Genomic DNA, 22,820 nt, shown 5'->3' on the forward strand with positions numbered 1-22,820 from the left:
CACATGACTCGGTCTCTTTGTTTAGTAACAGAATCCAGTGGGAAACTATGATTTTGCTGCAGTAGTGCTACCACTGCAAACAAATGACAGACCTCCATCTGATGTTTGTTTACACATATCAGCTGGAGGTTCATGCGATCAAAGTGGCTAAATATGCCTAGTTTGTTACGAAATTGCAAAAACACTAGGTTTGGGGGAAATTCATCTACAACCCACACCTGGAGCTTATCTCCACATACACCCTATTTCCCATATTTCTTGCGCTGAAAGCAGCTGTCACAGTATCAAGAAGTCAGGTGAAATGGACAACAATAAAAACCTGACAGAAGTATTTACTCTTTCCAAGTCTATCCAAAACTACTTATGTACAGTCTCTGTTTTCTATACCACTATAATGTAAAGGACAATTTCGCTTTTCTTTTAAGCTTCCTTCTTTAATTGTCACTCCTACCCCCACATTTTCAAACCTGCTCGGGTTTTTGCTGTGAAGCTCTCCCTAATACCTCACAGAAAAAGTCCAAGGCTCATCCTGTGTTTACTCACATGTGTGTTGCTCATTCTACTCAACGATATATCTAGTCCATGTTCCTGTGTATTGTGGGGCTGCCAGGAGTACGGACCAGTTATAGAAATTAATAGAATGAGTGATGCTCATGCGCAGTAGGTGCAGGGCATGGCTCAGGCTTGTATAAGCAAAGGCTGTGTGGCACCAGGCAGTAGACGTGTAGAATGGAAAAACGTGTTTCAATTAGATCAGATTGATTTGTTGATGTTGCTAATTTAGTTTTGTTGATTCCTTTCGGGATTCATTTAGTTTAGTTTAATTTATTTTAATTTTGTTTCATTTATTCATTTTCTAACAAATTCCACATTTTCAAGACAATTCCAATTCATTGCCGGCATTCTTTTGTTTACATTTTAGCTCTCAACAAGGAAGCCTGCTGACAGCTGATGAGTCATCGGTTGTTAAGTACGTGGCGGCTGGCTTTCCAGTCCACTCCTTAACAACCAGCTATTCTTTACACAGAATTAGAATCAGTTGATAAGTTTTCAACCGATCAGAATTCAAATCATTCTAAAATTATGTATTTTGTTAGAAAACGAACATACAAAACTCTTATCAAAAATTTGTCCGAATTAACATTTCAACTGAAACAAATTGCACGTCTACCAGGCTGGGTCTCACAGTAAAGATCTCTGCCATAAGGCTGAAGGTACAAATTTAGGCATGTGCCTTACACTGAGGGGGTAGGAGACTTTTAAAATGAAGTTGTCTTTGAAGTTATTGTAGACCTAAAAGCAAAGGCTATGAAAAGACATAAGCAAAAATGTGAAAAAGAGCTGAGTGCTCCACCTCTAACAGAAGTTGCAAGTGCTGTCCAGACACCATGAAGTCTTGGTCCACCTGTTAGCATTGCTCCTGAGTTTCCTTAGGTTAAAGTATAACTTGATATGGACATTTTACTCACTCAGTCTACTAAAACTATCCCGCTAGTTCATACTCCTCAGTGTCTGTGGGTAACTAAGGTAATGTTTTTTCAACAGAATGCCCTTATTTCAGCTGCTGTGCTCCAGGTGAATTGTCCCAAAAACTGTTGACAGCCTGTTTTATTAATATTGTGTTAAATTTAAATTGTGTGAATTGCCTAATAGACACTAGCCAGATTCAACTTGCCATCCTTTGCTCTATTTCAGTATATTTTGCACTAGGTTGCTGACATAAAGAAGCGATGAGGAACCATTTACATTTGTGCAGTGTATTAATGCCCATTATGTCACAGCACGTTGCATTTAAACAACCCAACAAAGCTTTTGACACACAATTTTTTTTCCAAAAATCAGATATGTCACAATGCATGTGTGCTACCATTGCATTGTGGTGCTTATGAAAATTAATGGCACCACTATGCATCAGCACATATAACATGCTTTTCCAACACTTGACTTGCTGCAACTCACATATGTAACTTATTCTACACACTCTGAGAAATTAGACTTTTTAGTCACTATTATGTCTTGCCCATTATACACTTCAGACTGGTCAGCACATTGGTAGTTAAAATCTAAGGCATTGATAACAAGAGCTCAACACATTGCCCCCACCCAGGATTATGAGAGTGCACTATTTTCGTTGACTGTGTAACTGTAGACTCAGAGATATTAAAAACCATGTTTGATGTCTGACAACAGCTGTGCCGTGTCTGTGCCTGTTATGTGGCCACTTTACCCAATTAGATATCTGAAGTCCAGCAATAGACTGGGAAACAGGGTAGTAGTATGTTATACTTTAACTCTTCTGCTAAAATTAAGACGAGAACATGAAAACTTTTTTCTACCCTTAATAAGTGTCAAACATTTTCTGAGAAGAATTTTAAACGTTTGGTTTACTTATTGTAACATCAATATACAAAGAAGTTTACATACTATGTACTCATGACGACTGAAAATCTTACATATACTTTATACTTATATTTATAAGCCAATATATATGAAAGTGTGTGTTTGTCCATAGCAACCAAGAGAAAGAGTATTTTTACTTTCTTGTTTATTAAGATCCCACTTGTAATTTTTTTCCTGTACAGATTAAAAATGAAAGTAAGCATCTAATTGGCTGCAAATGATAACACCCTCCCTTTAAAGCAAACCCATGAGCAATCAAATTATAAAAACTGCCAATAAACATATACTAATGGCACCTCCTGGCGCCTGTGTGTCATTTTCTTTCTGATTCTTTGTAGAACATTAGAGGAGCTCTAAATACTGGGGCACTCTGATAAAGGGTTGGCAAGGTTATACGCAGAGCTTCCTCTATTGCTTTGAGCGTTCTCTAGATAAGCTTTGGACCTGATGTAAAAGATGAACTTGGGAATTAATAACAATACCCTTGCAGTGTGGGTTCTCACACTACAAAGGTTAAATGCTAATTAAATCTAGGGATAATAATTTCTTTATTACTTGCTTAGGTAGGCACTTGTCACCCACTTCTCTTCAATGTGCTGGGTTGCTATCCTCACATATGGTGCAAGATTATTAGTGCAACTGCCAGCCAGGGTGCCTTTGTGAAAACTGGACTGTAAGCAGAGCAAGGAATAGGGTAAATATTACAGCTTATTTCTCCAACCCTAGACTTAAATAGCATTTAACCCCTGCAGTGTGTTGAGGTCCACTGATTTTTAATTTTTGTTTGACGATGCACATTGTGTGGCTTTAATGAAGCTGGAGCCAAGTTGAAATTGAAATGTCTCTAGAGCTGGCATTCTGCATCTGCCATTTTAATGCTGGTTCACATGACTCACTGTAATGTGTGCAACAAATCGCCCATGAAGGGGGACAAAAACAATTGCATGACCTAATATACAAACAGAAATAAAAATATGAATTGTTCAGCAACATGAGTTCTCTGGGGGTCTGACCTTTTGATTCATACTATGACCCAACAAGTCCTATCAGGCTGAACAACACAGAGACATATGTATATCAAGAAGAAAATAATGTAGGCCAGGCATAAGAAAGAGTGCAAAGGATAAGGTAAAAAAAAGTTGGTGGAAGGAGAGAAGAAAGCCAAAAAAACAAGAACATTTTAAGAAGAAAAAAAGGGGGATAGTTGAGGGGAAAGGGGAAGGTAGGTAGGTGGAGTCCCCAACAGCTCAGGGTCAAGCCAGGTGACAGACTACAGATGGCCTAAACTAACTGAGTGCAGACGAGTATAAGCTAGCCATGGTTCCAATGTTCAAAGAAATTTAGAATGGGAATCATTTAAAATGTTACATATCTTTTATTTAAACATGAGAGTGATCATATAGTCTTTCACCCCCACAAAAGTGATAGATCATTTCTTCCATGCAGTGGCGTAACTAGAACCTCCAGGGCCCCGATGCAAGAAACCATGAAGGGCCCCCCTGAACCCTAGCCAGGGCCCTTCCCTCCGAGTCCGGTGGTGGAACTCCAGGGCGTGGTCACAGGTATGACCTTTATGAGCCCTATAGTTCCACCACTGGCATCAGTAGTTTTTTTTTATTTATTTTATTTTTTATTTTTAGGTGCCCGTCCCCAGAACAGATGAGGTGCTTTTCTCCAGGGCAGATGAAGTTACTGCCCCCACATGAGAAGGGGCCCCTGTCCCCAGGGGGAGATGGAGGGGGTATATAATGGTGTGTGGGGGGTGGGGTCCTCTCACTCACCATGACCAAGCTGCAGGCTGCGCACTCATCCATGTTGGCCTGGGCTCCATTCAGTGTGCTGGACGGGCGATCAGCATATCTCCCAGAAATACCTTTCATCATCTGTGTATGACGGGGAGGAGGGGGCCTGGAAGACAAGCCTGCGGTGTCTTCCGGGGAGCTCTCATAGGGCTGCACTGCATCTGTGTGCTTAAAGTTTGTTTACCTGGGAGAAGTATGCAGTGCAGTGTGGGCCGGACTCGGGGGAGGGGAGGGGCAGGACTCTGGATGGGGAGAACAGACATCGGACTAAGCGGCAATGCATGGAGCAGGAGAGTGGCACTCTGAGGAGCAAGCCGAGGACACAGGTCATGCGGGGAATGCACAACTAAAGAGCAGCCAGTGCGATAGTTGAGCATGGAGCTCTGCTAGTCACCCTCCACCTCCACCACTCGTGTGCATGGTGCACTGGTACCCCTAGCTGCCTATGCTGCTGCCGGCCATATGTAGAGGGGGCTGCATGGGCCCCCTGCAGCACAGGGCCCAGTTGCGGTCGCGACTGCTGCGCCCCCTATAGTTACGCCCCTGCTTCCATGCTTTGGCTATAGTCCGTTCAACAGCCAAGAATAAGTAGGTTGCCATTTTTGGTTGATTTGAGGAAAGGCCTGGGATCAGACAATGTAATAGGGCAAATGCATTATCTTTGCAAATGTTCAGAAGAAATAATGTATGTAAAGACTAGGGATGAGCTTCGAGTTCGAGTCGAACTCATGTTCTACTCGAACATTGCCTGTTCGCCTGTTCAGCGAACAATTTGGGCTGTTCGCAGCAAATTCGAAAAGCCGGAACACCCTATACAAGTCTATGGGAGAAATCTAAAGTGCTAATTTTAAAGGGTAATATGCAGGTTACTGTCCTAAAAAGTGTTTGGGGACCCGGGTCCTGCCCCAGGGGACATGGATCAATGCAAAAAAAAGTTTTAAAAACGGCAGTTTTTTCAGGAGCAGTGATTTTAATAATGATTAAAGTGAAACAATAAAAGTGTAATATTCCTTTAAATTTCGTAGCTGGGGGGTATCTATAGTATGCCTGTGAAGGGGCGCATGTTTCTGGTGCTTAGAACTGTCCCTGCACAAAGTGTCATTTGTGCAGGAAAAAAAGTCTTTTAAAATCACTTGCGGCTATTGTCGGGTCCCGTAATACAGAGAACACTCAATGAGTGTTCTCTGCATTAGCCGACAATTCATTCATTCATTGATAAAAAAATTAATTAAAAAAAGAGTGGGGGTTCCCCTAAATTCAATTACCAGGCCCTTCAGGTCTGACATGGATATTAAGGGGAACACTGTGTCAAATTTTTAAAAAAAATTGACGTGGGGGTCCCCCTAAATATCCATAACCAGACCCTTCTCAGGGGGTGGGTGACCCCGCCCCCTCGGATGTAACGGAAACCTGCGTTACATCAGAGGGGGCGGGGTCACCCACACGTCACTGGGGAACCCCTGGCTTCCCTCTCCAGCGTCAGAGGGGCGGGGTCAGGTGACGGGTGGCCCCGCCCTCCTAATATAAGAAACGTCAGCGCTGGGATCTCTGCAGTGTCTCCGGAGTGGAGACAGAAGAAGGATGTATGGACAGCGCTGGACTGAGAGATCCCCCGTCGCTGGATATGATCATCCATCGCTGGACCCCGGAGACCCGTCGCTGGATAGCAAGAGTGGATTAGCACCGCTGGAATCTTTTTTTTTTTTTTTTTTTAATAAAGGAATTTTTCAAAAGTGTGTTTGTCTTATTTAACCATTTTGACACTTTCTTTGTGAAATGGTAGGGGTACTTTTGTACCCCCTTACCATTTAAAACAGGGGGGGGCCGGGATCTGGGGGTCCCCTTGTTAAAGGGGGCTTCCAGATTCTGATAAGCCCCCCGCCCGCAGACCCTCACAACCAACGGCCAGGGTTGTGAGGATGAGGCCCTTGTCCTCATCAACATGGGGACAAGGTGCTTTGAGGGGTCACAGACCCCCAAAGCATCCTCCCAATGTTGAGGGTATGTGGCCTGGTACGGTTCAGGAGGGAGGGGGGGCCGCTCTCTCGTCCCCCCCTCTTTTCCTGCGGCCTGCCAGGTTGCGTGCTCGGATAAAGGGTCTGATATGGGTTTTTAGGGGGACCCCCACGTCAATTTTTTTTTAATTTGATGTGGGGTTCCCCTTAATATCCATATCAGACCTGAAGGGTCTGGTTATGGATATTTAGGGGGACCCCCACGTCAATTTTTTTTTTTTATTTGACACAGGGTTCCCCTTAATATCCATGTCAGACCTGAAGGGCCTGGTAATTGAATTTAGGGGAACCCCCACGCTTTTTTCTTTTTTTATCAATGAATGAATGAATTGTCGGCTAATGCAGAGAACACTCATTGAGTGTTCTCTGTATTACGGGACCCGACAATAGCCGCAAGTGATTTTAAAAGACTTTTTTTCCTGCACAAATGACACTTTGTGCAGGGACAGTTCTAAGCACCAGAAACATGCGCCCCTTCACAGGCATACTATATATACCCCCCAGCTACGAAATTTAAAGGAATATTACACTTTTATTGTTTCACTTTAATCATTATTAAAATCACTGCTCCTGAAAAAACTGCCGCTTTTAAAACTTTTTTTTGCATTGATCCATGTCCCCTGGGGCAGGACCCGGGTCCCCAAACACTTTTTAGGACAGTAACCTGCATATTACCCTTTAAAATTAGCACTTTAGATTGTGAACGTTCGAGTCCCATAGACTTTAATAGGGTTCTAAAGTTCACACGAAGTTTAGGTCTGTTCGCAGGTTCTGGTGCGAACCGAACAGGGGGGTGTTCGGCTCATCCCTAGTAAAGACCAAAGACCCTGGACCAGACTGTGAACAAGACAACTATGTGGAGAACATCCCTATGCTAACCACAGTCATGCACTGCTGACAACCATTTATAACAGCATAAATGTAAAAAGCAAAAGAAGACCCTACATTGTTTCAATTGGCCCTACAGTGGTTTTAAATTACATGGGACAACTTTAGTTTAAAAGAAAAGATAGATCAGCTTTAACCCCAGATCCCCCCCCCCCCTCCCATCTCTGAAACTATATTTGCTATATAATGGCATACCATAGGTTAGGGGCAACCTTTACTTCTTACCATCCCAGTTTCACAATATATTTATTTCTGTTACATTGCTGAAACCTTTACTAATGTACACATTTCTGTCTCCTAGATCCTCTTTCAGATACCTCCAAACCTGTGTTGCTCAGTTTTATAACAATGGCTAGCAAATTCATAGGATTTTTTTATTTTTTTATTTTATTTGTATAATTTGGACCTAAACAGATGATGCTAAACCAAATATTACTCCCTTTTGAAATTATTCTCAACATTATTCGCTGGTTACTGTTTAAAATTAATAATAGGGAGAAGTACAAGTACACAGATAGACTACACAAGCTGCGTACCTGTATTCATTCTCAGCAGGGCAAGCCTGGCGAGTCTTGCTCAGGAGGGAGTGTGTATGCAAGCTTATTGCCTGGGTAATGTGCTGTCCAGTGCTGAATCTCTTTTCTAGCAGGATGGGTCATAGGAGGGTAAATGTTTTTTGTTTTTTTTACTCAAAATTTTTTATTGTTGGCATCTTACAGTATAGCTTTGTTTTGTGCATTGCTTTTATCTTAATCCTAATGTTGAGGCTATAATGGTTATAAAATGATCTTCAAGATTATTCTGGGATTCATGCAGAGGTTGAGCTTTAGGGTCATTTAAGGCCTACTGTAAAGCTAAGTTTCAAGGGCTTGGGTTGAAGCTAAGGTTTAGGGGTTAGAATGAAGTTAAAGAGGAACTGCAGTCTGCTCACATAATTTGTAATAAAAACATCTTTGCCACTCGGAAGCTTCCCTCCAACCACTTTGCATATTATTTTATATATTCTGTACTTGTCAAATATGCTGCAGAAATCTCCCTCCACTGAGTCTGGCTGCAACCATTTTAACTGTGGGCAGCTGAAGCTGCTGCCTGTTCACTTCCTGGATTTACACAGATACACAGGGCACACCTCCAGCTCTGCAGCTCTCATCTACTGGCAAAAAAAAATGTTTTACTATCCAAAGTTAAAACAACAAGGGCAGAAGATTTAATAGATGGAAAGATGAAAAAATGACTGAAGTTCAACTTTAAGGTAAACAATTAGGCTTAGGTTTAAAGGTTAAGTTAAGGGTCTAAAGTTTAGTAGACATGTGCGATTCGTTTCGTACGAATCTCAAATTCGTACGAATTTCTCAAAATTCGTACGTTCGGGAGGATCTGAAATACGAATTGCCGTGCGTCCGAATTCTGTACGGAATATGAACTTTTGTTTACGAATTCCGGATCTCAGTCATTATGCTTATTATGACTTGCAGAAGACTTCTGTGATAGAAGTCAATGTAAATTGCCTGAAGACATCAGTGAAGGACTTTCATCCTCTCTGGGCAGGCTGCCAAGAAAAGAACTTCTGGGACTTCTGAGTGATTTTCTAGCAGAAAATACTGTATTTTTACTTGTAAGCAACAAGTGTCAGAAAAGATTTAGTCTTTAAATGATTAAACTGAGAACTTCTACACACGGAGTTCAGCCCATTGAAGAAGAATCATTGTATCATTTTGTTCTTTTCTTGGCAGCCTGCCCAGAGGATGAAAATCCTTCACTGATGTCTTCAGGCAATTTACATTGACTTCTATCACAGAAGTCTTCTGCAAGTCATAATAAGCATAATGAGCAATGTTTTTGCCTTTAAATTCATCGTAAAAGAACGTTCGTACACGTTAACGACAATTCGTACTTCGTACGAAACAGAACGGAATTTCGGACACGAAATACGAAGTACGAATTCATTTTATTACGAATCGAAACGGAACAGAACGAAACAAATTTATTGACGGCGCCCATGTCTAAAGTTTAGTGGTTAGGCTGAGGTTTAGGATTTGATTTTGGGAAAGGTTTTTATTTATAGGTTAGACTGAAGCAATGGTTTAAGAGATAGACTAAGGTTTAGTGGTTAGGTTAAGACTAAGGTTAGGTTGAAGTATAGGACTTGGTTAAAAGGTTAGGTTGAGTAATAGGGATGTGTCAAAAAAAAAACCATCAAAACTGCTAATTGCAACAGTTTTTTCAGGAGCAGGGATTTTAACATTGCTTTAAGTGAAACAATAAAAATGTAGTACTCCTTTAATTATATAATAAATAATAATATAATAAATTATTATACTATATTGTGCCCGGGGGGGGTCCCCTTAGAGCTGCCTGTAAAGTGGTGCATCTATGTGGTTTGCACAACAGTGCCACAGCAAAATTAAATTTCTAAAGGAAAAAATTTAATTTAAACTTGCGGACTCCCGGCAATATAGATGAAAAATCAAGGAAAAAATTGGCGTGGGTTCCCCCCAATTCATACCAGGCCCTTCGAGTCTGGTATGGATTTTAAGGGGAACTCCATGTCGAAATAAAAAAAAACAGCATGGGGGCCCCCCCCCAAAATCCATAGCAATCCCTTTGAGTCTGGCATAGATTTTAAGGGGAACTCCACTCCAAAATTTAAAACAAAATTGGCATAGGGTCCCCCCAAAATCCATACCAGACCCTTATCCGAGCAAGCAGCCTGGCGGGTCCAGAAAGGGGGGGCCAAGTTAGCTCTGAACCATACCAGGCCACTTGCCCTCAACATGGGGAGGGTGTCTGGGGGGACCCCTTAGTCAGCCTGTAAAGTGGCGAATTTGTGTGACGTGTACAATAGTGAAACAGCAAAATTATATTTCTAAAGGAAAAAATATAATTTTGCCTTGCTGGCTTTCAGCAATATAGATGAAAAATCAAGGAAAAAATCGCCATGGGTTCCCCCCAGTCCATATCAGGCCCTTCAAGTCTGGTATGGATTTTAAGGGAAACGCCATGCCAAAATGTAAAAAATATGCGTGGGGTCCCCCCCAAAATCCATACCAGGCCCTTTGGGTCTGCCATAGTTTTTAAGGGGAACTCCACACCAAAATGAAAAAAAAAATTGGTGCGGGGTCCCACCAAAATCCATACTGGACCCTTATCCAAGCAAGCAGCCTGGCAGGCAAGGAAAGGGGGGACGAGCGAGGCCCCCCCACCTGAAACATACCAGGCCACTTGCCCTCAACATGGGGAGGGTGTTTTGGGGTTTTTACTTAATATTTTTTTATTTCTTTATTGACAACTAATAGCGGGAGGGGTACAGGGGCCAGAATTTACTTTTAAGGCTAGACTTAAAGTGAACCAGTCAAAAATGGGCATTGGTTATATTCAGCTGCAGCATGCTTTTTGCTTGCAATTTGGTAGGGAGCCCCTTGACCTTCAGCCCAGTGACCTAGAGCTACTAACCCGCAGTGAATCATTGCAAAAAAACGTTTTTTTTGTCTATATAAAGACTTATTCCATGAAACAACCCTTCTGTTGGGGCCTTGCAGGAGAGCTTGGGAGGCTACGGCTACGGGGCTGGACAGAGACGATTGGGACGACATGTGGGGGACCGCGTTCCAGTATCTAGTATCTAGCAGAGATAGATTGATTCATTACAAATTCCTACACAGAATCTACCTCACCCCGGCTAGACTGGCAAAGATGTTTGGGAATCAGCACTCCCTGTGCTGGAGATGTGCTGCACCCAGTGGCGGCTGGTAATGTTTTAGGATGGGGGGGCGCCAGACCCTGCCCTTCCTTTTTAACCTCTCCCACTTGGTGAAATGGGTGTGGTCTCATCAAAATAGTGGGCGTGGCTCTAAGGTGGTGTGGTTAGTGTCTGAGATGAACGAGGGACGGAGGGAGAGAGGGAGAGAGGGATGGAGGGACAGCAGGCCCAGATCCTACACAACAATATAAATATGTGTATTCCAGAAAGTTTAACAATCAGCAGATAAAGATATTCCAAACACCTGGTGTTAGCACTTCAATCATCCCGGAACCATGGTTGTTATGGTGTCAGGATGATTGAAGCGCATTATTTCTATTATAACATTGTAATCTAAAATGAAATCATTCAACTCACCATAATGCAGAATCAGTGGGAGCCCTGAGCGTGTCACTAGCCACGTTGCCTGCCACCAGATGCCATCAGGTGTCCCCAGAAGAGTCCGTCCTTACATCAAGTGCCCCCAGCGGAGTCCCTCCTTACATGCAGCCTTTGTCCCACCAAGTTGCAGCAGCCTGTGTCACCACCAAATTGTAGCAGCACATGTCACCACCAAATTGCAGCAGCACGTGTCACCACCAAATTGCAGCAGCACGTGTCACCACCAAATTGCAGCAGCACGTGTCACCACCAAATTGCAGCGGCACGTGTCACCACCAAATTGCAGCGGCATGTGTCCCACCAAATTGCAGCAGCATGTGTCACCACTAAATTGCAGAAGCATGCATCCCACCAAGTTACAGCAGCATGTGTCACCATCAATTGCAGCAGCATGCGTCCCACCAAATTGCAGCAGCATGTGTCACCAACAAATTGCAGAAGCATGCGTCCCACCAAGTTGCAGCATAATGCGTCCCACCAAATTGCAGCAGGATGCGTCCCAAGTTGCAGCAGCATGTGTCACCACCAATTGCAGCAGCATGTGTCACCACCAATTGCAGCAGCATACGTCCAACCAAATTGCAGCAGCATGTGTCCTATCAAATTGCAGCAGCATGTGTCACCACCAAATTGCAGCAGTATGCGTCCCAGCAAGTTGCAGCAGCATGTGTCCCACCAAGTTGCAGCAGCATGTGTCACCACCAAATTGCAGCAGCATGTGTCCCACCAAGTTGCAGCAGCATGTGTCCCCCCAAGTTGCAGCAGCATGTGTCCCACCAAGTTGCAGCAGCCTCACATCAAACCCCCCCTCCCCCCTTACTTACCTTGCAGTGTGTTGTCCTCTCCAGTGGTGTGTCCTGTGGAGAGGTCCGTCCTCTTATACTTCCTGTTTCCTCTCTCCTTGGTGCAATTGGAGAGAGAAAACAGGAAGTGACCTCAAACTCAGATATCAGATGTCAAACCGCCCGGCCGTAGTAATATATACTATGAATGGGCAGAAGTTACACACCTAAACGCCCGCAAATGAAGTGCCACGTCTGCAATCTGGTGATTGCATAGACGTGGCGCTTCCCATAGGTGCACTGTGTTCGGCGTCATTGAAATTTTTTGTTTGTGGCTGCCTGGAGGGGGGGTGACGCCCAAGCGCCCCCTATGGATGGGCCGCCCCTGGCTGCACCCTTAGCTAACTTCATGCATATTTTCTGGGAATGCCCACTAATTAGATCTTATTGGCAAGCCATTGCCTCCTGTATAAGGTCGGTCACCTCAATTTCTATCCCTATGTCCACCGAAGTATGTCTTATACACTTAGTGGAGCCCTTGGCCACTACCAGGGTCATATGGACCCTTCTTACCCTGTTCTGTTCTACGCTAAAAAGCGTATTATCCTTTCATGGAAGAGCTCTGTGTCATGACCTTGGAGTCTTGGAAAACATTGGTCAACAAGGCAGTATTTGACCAGAGGGGCTCTGAACACATTTGAGAAGGTTTGGGGGGTGGATGGCTTCCATGGACACGTTATCAGATGAACCACACTGGGACATAACCCTAGATCCTTTGCAGATATAGTAACATGGAAGTGAGTGTTTGTAGAATTTGCACACTGCACAGTTGGGGACGGGCAACTCTCCTTAATTAGCCATGTCACTATGGAGCAGGGGGGAGCGGGAGGTGGAGAGCGTAACCATCCCATGTAGGATATCTGATAGAATATGGGGGAGCCGCAGAACTGTATCCTTGTGTCATGGTAGACTGGAGGTAGAAACAGTTGTGTACCTGTCTGGGCAAAGTTGGGGGGGGGGGGGTGTATCACAAGTTTCTGTGATAACGTTTATGTTGTATTGTTTTTCTGTAGTATACTGGCAAGTTTGTGGCCAGTTGCAGCCCACATTGTGTGGCTTGGTATAATATATATTGTATAAAACAAAATAAAAAATAAAATAAAATGTGCATTGGTAATAATCTGAATGATCTGTGTAGTATCACTGCCCTAATTAAAAAAAAAAAAAGTGTTACAATTACTTAGTAGGATAGCATTTAACAAGGAATTACTGTATACTACATTTTTTTAATTATGCCAATGATGCAGCTTTGAAAAAAACAACAAAAAATACAACTCTAGCTAGCTACATTACTTACTTTCTCTCTGATCCTTTCCCTACAGATTTTCTGATTCCTTTCCTAGATTGAATGATGCCCAGCCACCTCAGTGAGCCCTGGCCATCATGGATATTCCCTTTGGGGGTCTATCATCATGCTGGTCTGGCATGATCACCATGATGTCCGGGAGGAAAAAAATGCCCAGAGACGTTGTCACCAGTCCAGCTTGAATAGGTGCGTAAAAAGTAGCAGAGAGAAAGCAGAAAAGGAGGGTGCAGGAAAAGAGGAGTTGGGCTCAACCATGAGTTATTTACAGAGATTTTTGTGGAATTCATATATCTATAGGAATCATCTGCTTGTTTTGTAGTAAAAGGGCAATATACTTCTATTTATTTCTAATCATTTTAATATCTTGACATTAATATTATATATGCTTTTATATGACATACCACATTTAATAAAATATTGAATATATTTATAGTTTTATTTTAATTTTGTAGACGTAGCAAATTTTAAAATAAGGTATATACCTAAGGTCTGCATAGAAGTATATTTTAAAAAACAAAACAAAGAAAAGATAGCTTGGATGGCAGGAGTTAAATGTAGTAGAGTACATTGTACCTCAAAGCCTAGCTCCAGAAATGTTTCTAGCTTTAGATACAGGGAAGGAAGGTTTAGAATGTGTGAATTATTTATTTCTGTGAGAGGGGAGAGTTCCCCTCACTTCCTGTCCTGGTAGCAGTTCTCAGACAAATCTAGGAGAAATCTAGGGGGAGCATACAGCAGTAAAAACTTGATAAATCGATCTAAGCCCTTGTACACACGATCGGATGTTCCGACAACAAAATACGAAGGATTTTGTCCGAAACTTGTGTTGCATACACACGATCGGACAAAGTTGTTGGAAAATCCGATCGTTCAGAACGTGGGGGCGTTATTTCATTACGACGGGACTACGTTCAGGCTAGTAGCCAATAGTTTTGGTCTAGGAATTTGATCTGAGCATGCGTGGCACTTTGTCCGATCGGAATTCTCTACAAATGATAGGACAAAGTCCCATCGGACCATGTTGTCGGAAAATTTTATAGCCCAGCTCTAAAACTTTGTTGGTTGGATATTCAGACGGAAACAGTTCGATGGAGCCCACACATGGTCGGATTATCCGATAACACGGTCCGATCGGACATTTTCCGTTGGAATGTCCGACCGTGTGTACAAGGGCTAACACTTCCTCACCTTATCAAAAACAAAAATTACATTCTGGTTGGAGTTGTGTTTTAAAGTCTACCTCTAGGCAAAACCTTTTGTTCAGCTTTGGATAGACCAGGAAAAGGTTGGATGCTCTGCCAGGTCGTTCTTGCTGTCTATGTTCCTGTTGAGGAGATGAACCCTTCTATTTGTACTAATGTTCATGATCAGCATGAAAGAAAGCAAGGAGAAATCCAACGTTTTACAGTTATCCCCAAAACAACGGAGAGGGACATCTTCCAATGGGGACACCTGTCCCAGGGACATCTATCTAAGCCCTTGTACACACGGTCGGAGATTCCGACAACCAAATCCGTCGGATTTTGTCCGATGGATCTTGTCGGACAAAGTTGTCAGGAAACCTGATCTTTTTAGAACATGATGACGTAATTTCGTTACGATGGGACTACGTTCAGACTAGTAGCCAATAGCTTTGGTGTAGGAATTTGATCTGAGCATGCGTGGCACTTTGTCCGATCGGAATTCTCTACACATGATCGGAGTATGTCTGATCGGAGCATTTTGTCGGAAAATATTTCCGGAAAGTTGGAAAATTTGGTCCGACAGATATTCCGACGGAAACAGTCCGATGCAGACCACACACAGTCAGATTATCCGACAAAACACTCCAATCGGACACATTCCGTCGGAATCTCTGATCGTGTGTACAAGGGCTTAGAGGAAAAATCCCCTTCCTTTGGGATATTTCCTGTAACTTTCTGTTGTGCCTTTAGGACAGGAAGTAAAATATTTTTTTCCCAATGGTGCATAGCCATTAAATATAAAAATTATATGGCCACTTTTTACCCTTTCTGTACTCTATCCAAAACTATAAGAAACAAAGTTTGGGCTTTAGAAATACTTTCTCTTAGCTGAATGACAGCAAAATGATGTAGGCTGCCATTGCTGCCCTCTCCCTTGAGAATTCCAATTACCTTACTATCATGCTGATTCTTTGGCTTCAATGCTGTCAGAGTCGCTGATCTAGAGCAGGTTAGAGATAAATAAAAATTGCTGACATATTTCCAACACTTATTTGCAACATGTTGTTCTAGGTCTGTATTTCAAAAGTATTGAAGCCAGACAAATAGCACTGTCAGGAGGAAGCCAGTAATGGATACCGCCACACCTAACGGCAGGTGTACGCTAAAGTAGTAATATATATTATACATGTGTGTATACAGTATATATATATATATATATATATATATATATATATATATATATATATATATATATATATATAAAGGGTGGGGGAGTATAGTGGCGCTTGGGGAGAGATGGATGGGTGGGAAACAAAACTATAGGTAAAGGCGATTATGATAATAAAATCCAGTGGTTGGGGGTAGCTTGGACCCTGGAAAAGTTCAGTTCAGGCTTTAATGAGTTAGGAACAAGTTTGATGGGTTAAAGATGTATATATTGCTCTAGAGGGGCAGCCAGGCGTGGAAGAGGAAGCAGCTCTGTAGATATATAATGTGAAGAACAGCGGCACTCATCTGAGTGCAGTATATGAAAATGATTAATGATGAATTAATTAAGATAAAAAAATAAAACAGTAATTAACTCACAGGGTTAAAATGGCTAGTCACAAGGGGAGGCTCTCTGTGTAGTCCTGATCCAGATAACCAGCAGTGTGGGGTACTGTTGCTGTCTCACTAGCCGCGGGGGGTTTCCAAGGCTCAGAGTCAAGCTGGCAGTTGTCTCCTCGTCGGCTGTGACGTCACTGGATGTGGGGGCACAGGGCCGGCAGGCGCGCATTCGGAGCACACATGCTACTTCTTCAGGCTGTGATCAAGCATGTTCCGAACACGCCACCTATTTGGATCAGGACTACACAACAAGCCTCCCCTTGTGACTAGCCACTTTAACCCTTACCTTGTGAGTTAATTCTTATTTTAATTTTTCATCTTAATAAATTCATCATTAATCATTTTAATGTCTGTGGCCTATGCATATCTAGTTATATCTGACAAGACACCGCAAAGGACATTGAAGATGAGCAACATGCAGTAATGGATAGGTTCTGTTCCAATTTCATATTAATGTAATCACACCAGCTAAAGAACCATTTCTGATTGGTTGCTGTGGATTACACCATACAGGGCAAGTGAATACTCACAATAATGCGGTCTAAAAACGTAATGGAAAGCAAAAATAAAAATACCGACCTACTCTGCACAATAGAGTGACCCCTTAAAATATATGATAAATAGTGTAAAAAGCTGTTATGCTAATCACCCCCCAAATAGGTGATAAATATGTTCAAAGACCGATAAATTCTCTCAACATATGCTCAGTGCTCAATATTTTGAACATTGTATAAAAAATGTGTGTTAAAAAATATATATATACCAAAAGAATCATAAATGAAATAAAAAACAAATGCACTAAAATCCCCAAAAGTAATGGTCTCTTACAGGGTATATATAAACTTTCACATAAAACTGACCAATAACATTATTTAAGTGAATATAGTATACATCAAAATGTGTTCAAGCGGAGGTCCACCCTAAAGTGGACCTTCCGCTCATTGGAACCCTCCCCCCCTCCGGCGCCACAATTTGCACCTTTCAGGGGGGAGGGGGTGCAGATACCTGTACAGTACAGGTATCTGCACCCACTTCCGGGATAGCTCTCTGTGGAAAGGGGCGTAGATTACGCCCCTTTCCGAAAGTCCCCTGCTGCCTGCTTGGAAACACGCAGCTCCCAGAGGCAGTGGGTCCATCCTTATTGCGCAGCGCGACTCGCGCATGCGCAGTAGGGAACCGGGAAATGAAGCCGAAAGGCTCCACTTCCTGATTCCCATACCCAAGATGGCGGCGGCAGCACCCGAGAGACGATCGAGAGATCGGCTTCGGGTGCCGACATCGCGGGCGCGCTGGACAGGTAAGTGTCACTATTTTAAAAGTCAGCAGCTGCAGTATTTGTAGCTGCTGGCTTTTAAAAAAAAAAAAAAACGCGGACTCTCGGCGGACTCCCGCTTTAAGTGGTTAAGTACATGCGTGTATGCCTTCCTTTAAAAAAATGTAATAAAATTAGGCATTGAGATCTGGTGAGTGCGGAGAAATATTCTATTGGTGGATGGATTCACAAGTGGAGTTGTTTGTTTTACAAGGAATATCACATGGGGGAATATAATTATTTGCACGTATATTCACTTAATTAATGTTGTTTGTCAGTTACTGTATGTGAAAGTTTGGTATATTTTTCATGCACTTTTTCTACAATGTTTGATGTATTGAGGGCTGAGCTTATGCTTGGAGAATTCACCACTCTCTGAACATATTAATCACTCAATTGAAAGATCGGTTTTATTGAAACACACAGATCTTCTAGGGTTCACACAGCTATGATACAAGGACCATTCATTGCCTGTGTTGGGGACTGTTTACACAGGTTTTTGTTCTTGCTAGAACTGCTTTTTTTTCCATACTTATTAATGGGAATGCAAAAAAAATGCTTGAAACGCTTTGATATAGGATAGAATAATATAATGCCAGTCTTCAGACATACATTAAAATCCCCACTTCTATAAATCATTTAGAAAAAAATATTGGCCTATAACATTTGGCCAGCAAAATACAGTTGAGAGCTTTTGGTCGGAAAATGCGATTGTGTGTATGCTCCATCTGACTTTTGCTGGCCGAATTTCGGCTAGCAAAAGATTGAGCGCATGTTCTCAATTTTTTTGGTCGGAAAAAGTTCCTATGAGAAAATGCATTGGTGTGTATGCGATTCTGACGTGCAAAAACTCACGCATGCTCAAATTCAACTACGAGACGGAAGCTATTGGCTACTGGCTAATGTACTTCCTTTTTCTAGTCCCGTCGTACATGTTGCACGTCACCGCGTTCTTGACGGTCAGAGCTTTTTCCGACCAAAATTTCTGATCATGTGTACATGGCATTAGTGTAGTCACATTTCTGATTGATTGTTGGAGGTACTGCCCTTTTTACTTCCTTTATTAAATATTTGATGCCACCCTCAGACTTATGTTAATTTAGATTTTTTTTATTCAATGTTCATACATGGGTATGTGAGAAGACAAAAGTTAATATACATTGTACTGACATTTTATTCATGGTTAGACCACAAAACACTTTAAGGAAAACAAGATGAAGCATGTACTTTAATTATAATTCAGGTACTCAAATAGACACATTCATTGTAGACTTGGAGCAGAATCATTTCATGAAAGCTGATTCCAATGATTTTCCTGGTTCTGAGATTTCACAATGCAGGAAGTTTACTCATAGTTAAGTTCATTGAAATAGACACATTTTAGGCGTAACATCACTATTAGAACACGTGCAAGTATCATTTGGGCCAATGGAAATTTCTTATATTTGCTAGTAGTCATGTAATCTATCCACAGATGTCTCCTGTAATCTACAACGCAATGTTTGCAGACACAGGTGGTTATTTACTAAAGGAAAATCCACTTTGCACTGCAAGTGCACTTGGAAGTAAAGTCACTGTAGATCCGAGGGGGATATACAAGGAAAAAAAAAAACAGCATTTTAGCTTGCACATGATTGGATGATAAAATCAGCAGAGCTTCCATTCATTTCAGATCTACCCCTTAGATTTAGAGTGACTGCACTTCCAAGTGCACTTGCAGTGCAAAGTGGATTTACCTTTCGTAAATAACCCCCACAGTGTCCCATATGTCCTCAATTTCCCCACGACACCAAGCAAATTCATAACCCTTTAAACACCATAGATACTATAACAGCCTGTAGAGGTATCAGAAAGCATGTAATGACTTCTTCCTACAACAATTGTATTAACTAATTGTTTTTGTGTACATATCCATATGAAATGAAAGCATTACAAACTAATAACAATCTCTTTATCCTCCTGTACGTGATAATTACATGTGATTTTGATTGCACCTGTGACCTAATCCTAGGGACTTGTGTCTCTCTCATCCCCATTTGAGGGAAGGTGGTCTACCAGGAACCCTTCAGGAGAAAAATGATTTGATTTATTTTTGAAGATGTAGGTTCCAGGGTTGTTATTGTTATCCTTCTTTCACTATTTAGTGAATGAAAGTGTAAAGCAGGGAAAAGAATGAATGTTCTGGACCATGCAACTGCAAAAACAAGTCAGCAACATCTGCTCCCATATTTATACTCTGACAGATCATCTTTAAAATCCAGTCAGCGTGTTGCATGGAAAGTTGGCAACACTCTGAGGGAGTGACACCAGTGACAATGAAACGGAGCACATTCAGCTTCTCTGCCTTGAGATCAGCATGGATAAATGCTGCCACCTTCCCATACTGTACACCAGGTTTAAACAAGCCTTTTCTGTGCAGTGCAAAAACCAAACTGGATTGCTAAAAAAGGCGAGAAAGGTCTTCTATTTCAGTTCAAATATATATGTTAAAAAAAAAAAACTTTAATTTTGACAATTGAGCCTATTCCGCATTCAACAAAAATAGCATTGACCCTTTAAGACCATTTTACACTCAGTTTTTAAGTAACAGATGCTACACACAAAAAAAGTGAATATCTCACAAATAGTTTTTTTTAAAAATGTGAAAAAAGTGCATTTGAATTCAAGCTTTACCGCATTTTTTGATTTTAAGTCAATTGATTTTGTCTTTGATGTACCAATTTTCATGGGTACAATTTGTTCTATGAGTAAATATATATCACCACGCTATTATATGCTACCCCAAACATATCACAAACATAATAAAAATATATAATATATTATAAAAACCAGCTACCACCTAACAGTTCTATCACTACACTTCATGCGGAATAAAAAAGAAATAAAAATAATAGTGAAGCGCTTCACCATTATTTAAATTATTTTGGATTCTACAATTTGTTCTAATTTACACGTGCTTGAGGTGATTGTAGCCATATTAGTGCACTTGCGACAGAGACAATTGAGTACTGTCCGTGATACTTTTTTTATTTGTACTAACATACAATTTTTCAGGTACTTCGCGTACACACGACTGGACTTTCCAGCAAACTAGGTCCGATGGAATCAGTCCCGACAATCCGATTGCGTGTGGGCAAATTTGATTTTCATTTTAAAAATCCTACAGACCTAGAAATAGAACATGTTTCAAATCTGTCCGACAGACCTAGAAATAGAACATGTTTTAAATCTGTCCGACGGACTCAATTCCTATCGGGAAAACCATTTGTCTGTATGCTACTCCAACGCAAGGGAAGCTACTGGCTACTGGCTAATGAACGTCCTTTTTTAGTCCCGTCATACGTCATCACGTTCAAAACGAACAGACTTAGTCCATTCGTGTGTGGCCAAGTCCGTTCGTTCGGAAGTCCGCTGAAAAGTCAGTTGGGAAGACCGTCGGACCTAGTCTGCTGGAAAATCTGGTCGTGTGTACGTGGCATAAGTTCCACAAAATTCAGAGGGAGCAATGCGAGTCATTGCTCAGCTTAGATGTTTACTCTCACCCATTGCTGTAGAGTTTTAACAACCCCAACTATGGAAGTCACAGCAGCTAAACATAATTATACAAACTAAAAAGGTATTTTGACCAGTGTGATATGTGTTGTGTATTTTATCTATAACCAGGAGTAGAATTGAACCTTGTGCGAATGAATAGGCAATCTAAATGAAAACTGTAATTATTTTCCTAATAGAATTGCTTTTCACTCCACCTATATGTGTAATCAATATTCCCAAATCAAAAAAAATGAGGAAAACAGAGTAAAGGAACTACAGTATATGGAGATATTTGTGGCATGGCGTTTAATAATTAGGAATTATGCCCTGCAGAGCTGAGCCTGATTATACTTTGTCTTCACATATCTAATATGATGCATTCAACATTTAATAATACATTGGACAGAGCTTTGAAAAGCAAAAAAAGGTTCATTAAATGCTCCTTACCTGAGATTTTCAGGTATAAATCCACTAGCGATTCCTTTATCTTCACCTGGTTATTTGTACAGCCAAAGATCTGAGATAGAGATGGGACCCTCACTCCTCACTGATAGCCCAACCATGAACTGTTCCTTGAATTTGGAGGAGTGACAAGAGTAGAGGTGACAGGACAGCTGAGATGCTAAGGCTGACACAGAGAAATAGGAACCCTCATAAGCTACAAGTAACATGGCTGGTGAGGGCCCAAGCAGGAATTGCAAGGGTGGAGGAGACTGGATAAAAAAAAAAAAATACAGTATGTGTCTCTGAAAGAATATTTTACTAAAGGGAGGTGCTAATGAATAGTAAAATAAAAAGTTGAGTTAGAATGATTATGGAGAAAAAAAAACAAGTCCATCTATTTTAAATTTCGAAACTTACATTCTTTGCATTCCTACAGATCCCAGAATTTTCGAAATGTTGCTGCTGGCATTCCATGTCCTCTGAGGTGACACATGGCATAGGAGCTGGCAATAAAGAATTCCTTAAGTATTTCTTCTTTCATCACAGGTTTATAAAGAGTTACTTTTTAAAACTTTAAGGCAACTGCAATGACGCACCGTGAGCAATTATATATTCATGTGAGATGACTAAATGGAGATTTTTTTTTACTCCAATAATATCAATATCCACTAGATACAAAACTAATAATAATAACAAAATGATCAAAACTGAAGTAACCAACCAGAAATCTCTTATGTACACGCGGTCGGATTTTCCACCGGGAAACGTCGGATGTGAGCTTGTTGTCAGAAAGTCAGACCGTGTGTAGGCTCCATAGAACATTTGCTGTCGGAATTTCTGCCAACAAATGTTTGATAGCAGGTTCTCAAATTTTCCACCAACAAAAACGTTGTTGTTGGAAAGTCTGATTGTGTGTACACAAGTCTGTCGCACAAAAGATCGCGCATGCTCGGAATCAAGCAGAAGGAGCCGCACTGGCTATTGAACTTCCTTTTTCTCGGCTCAGCGTACGTCTTGTATGTTACCGTGTTCCCACGTTTGCAAATGTTGGCCAACATTTGTGTGATCGTGTGTATGCAAGACAAGTTGAAGCCAACAACCTTCAAACAAGGTGGGGCATTAGAACAGACTTTGAAAACATGTTTAACACAGAGAACCCCTAAAAATAATGACCAGGCCCCAAGGAACCTCTCCTGCAAAATGATTAAACTCACAGTACCTTAGCATGATCAGTAAGTTGTAAATATAGAAACAGATAAAAGAATGAAGGATGTGTTTACTTACATGTTTGATACCCACGAATGATCACCTCCAATGCTATATGACAATTTGTGTTGTAATAAC

At 41.5% G+C, this 22,820-nt stretch overlaps 1 protein-coding gene across 1 annotated transcript in view; it reads right to left on the minus strand.

Moving 5' to 3' along the window:
- STAC3 (SH3 and cysteine rich domain 3) overlaps window positions 1-21,639 on the minus strand; it is a 172,390-nt gene extending 150,751 nt beyond the window's left edge. The window contains exon 1 of the mRNA XM_077483574.1: window positions 21,480-21,639. The gene's annotated coding sequence lies outside the window, so the exon portion shown is untranslated. The remainder of the gene's footprint in view (window positions 1-21,479) is intronic.
- Between the last annotated feature and the right edge of the window lie 1,181 nt (window positions 21,640-22,820).

Source organism: Lithobates pipiens, unplaced genomic scaffold (assembly GCF_037356315.1).
Source record: "Lithobates pipiens isolate NorthernLeopardFrog02 unplaced genomic scaffold, aLitPip1_a1.2 Scaffold_16, whole genome shotgun sequence".
Lineage (NCBI taxonomy): Eukaryota > Metazoa > Chordata > Amphibia > Anura > Ranidae > Lithobates > Lithobates pipiens.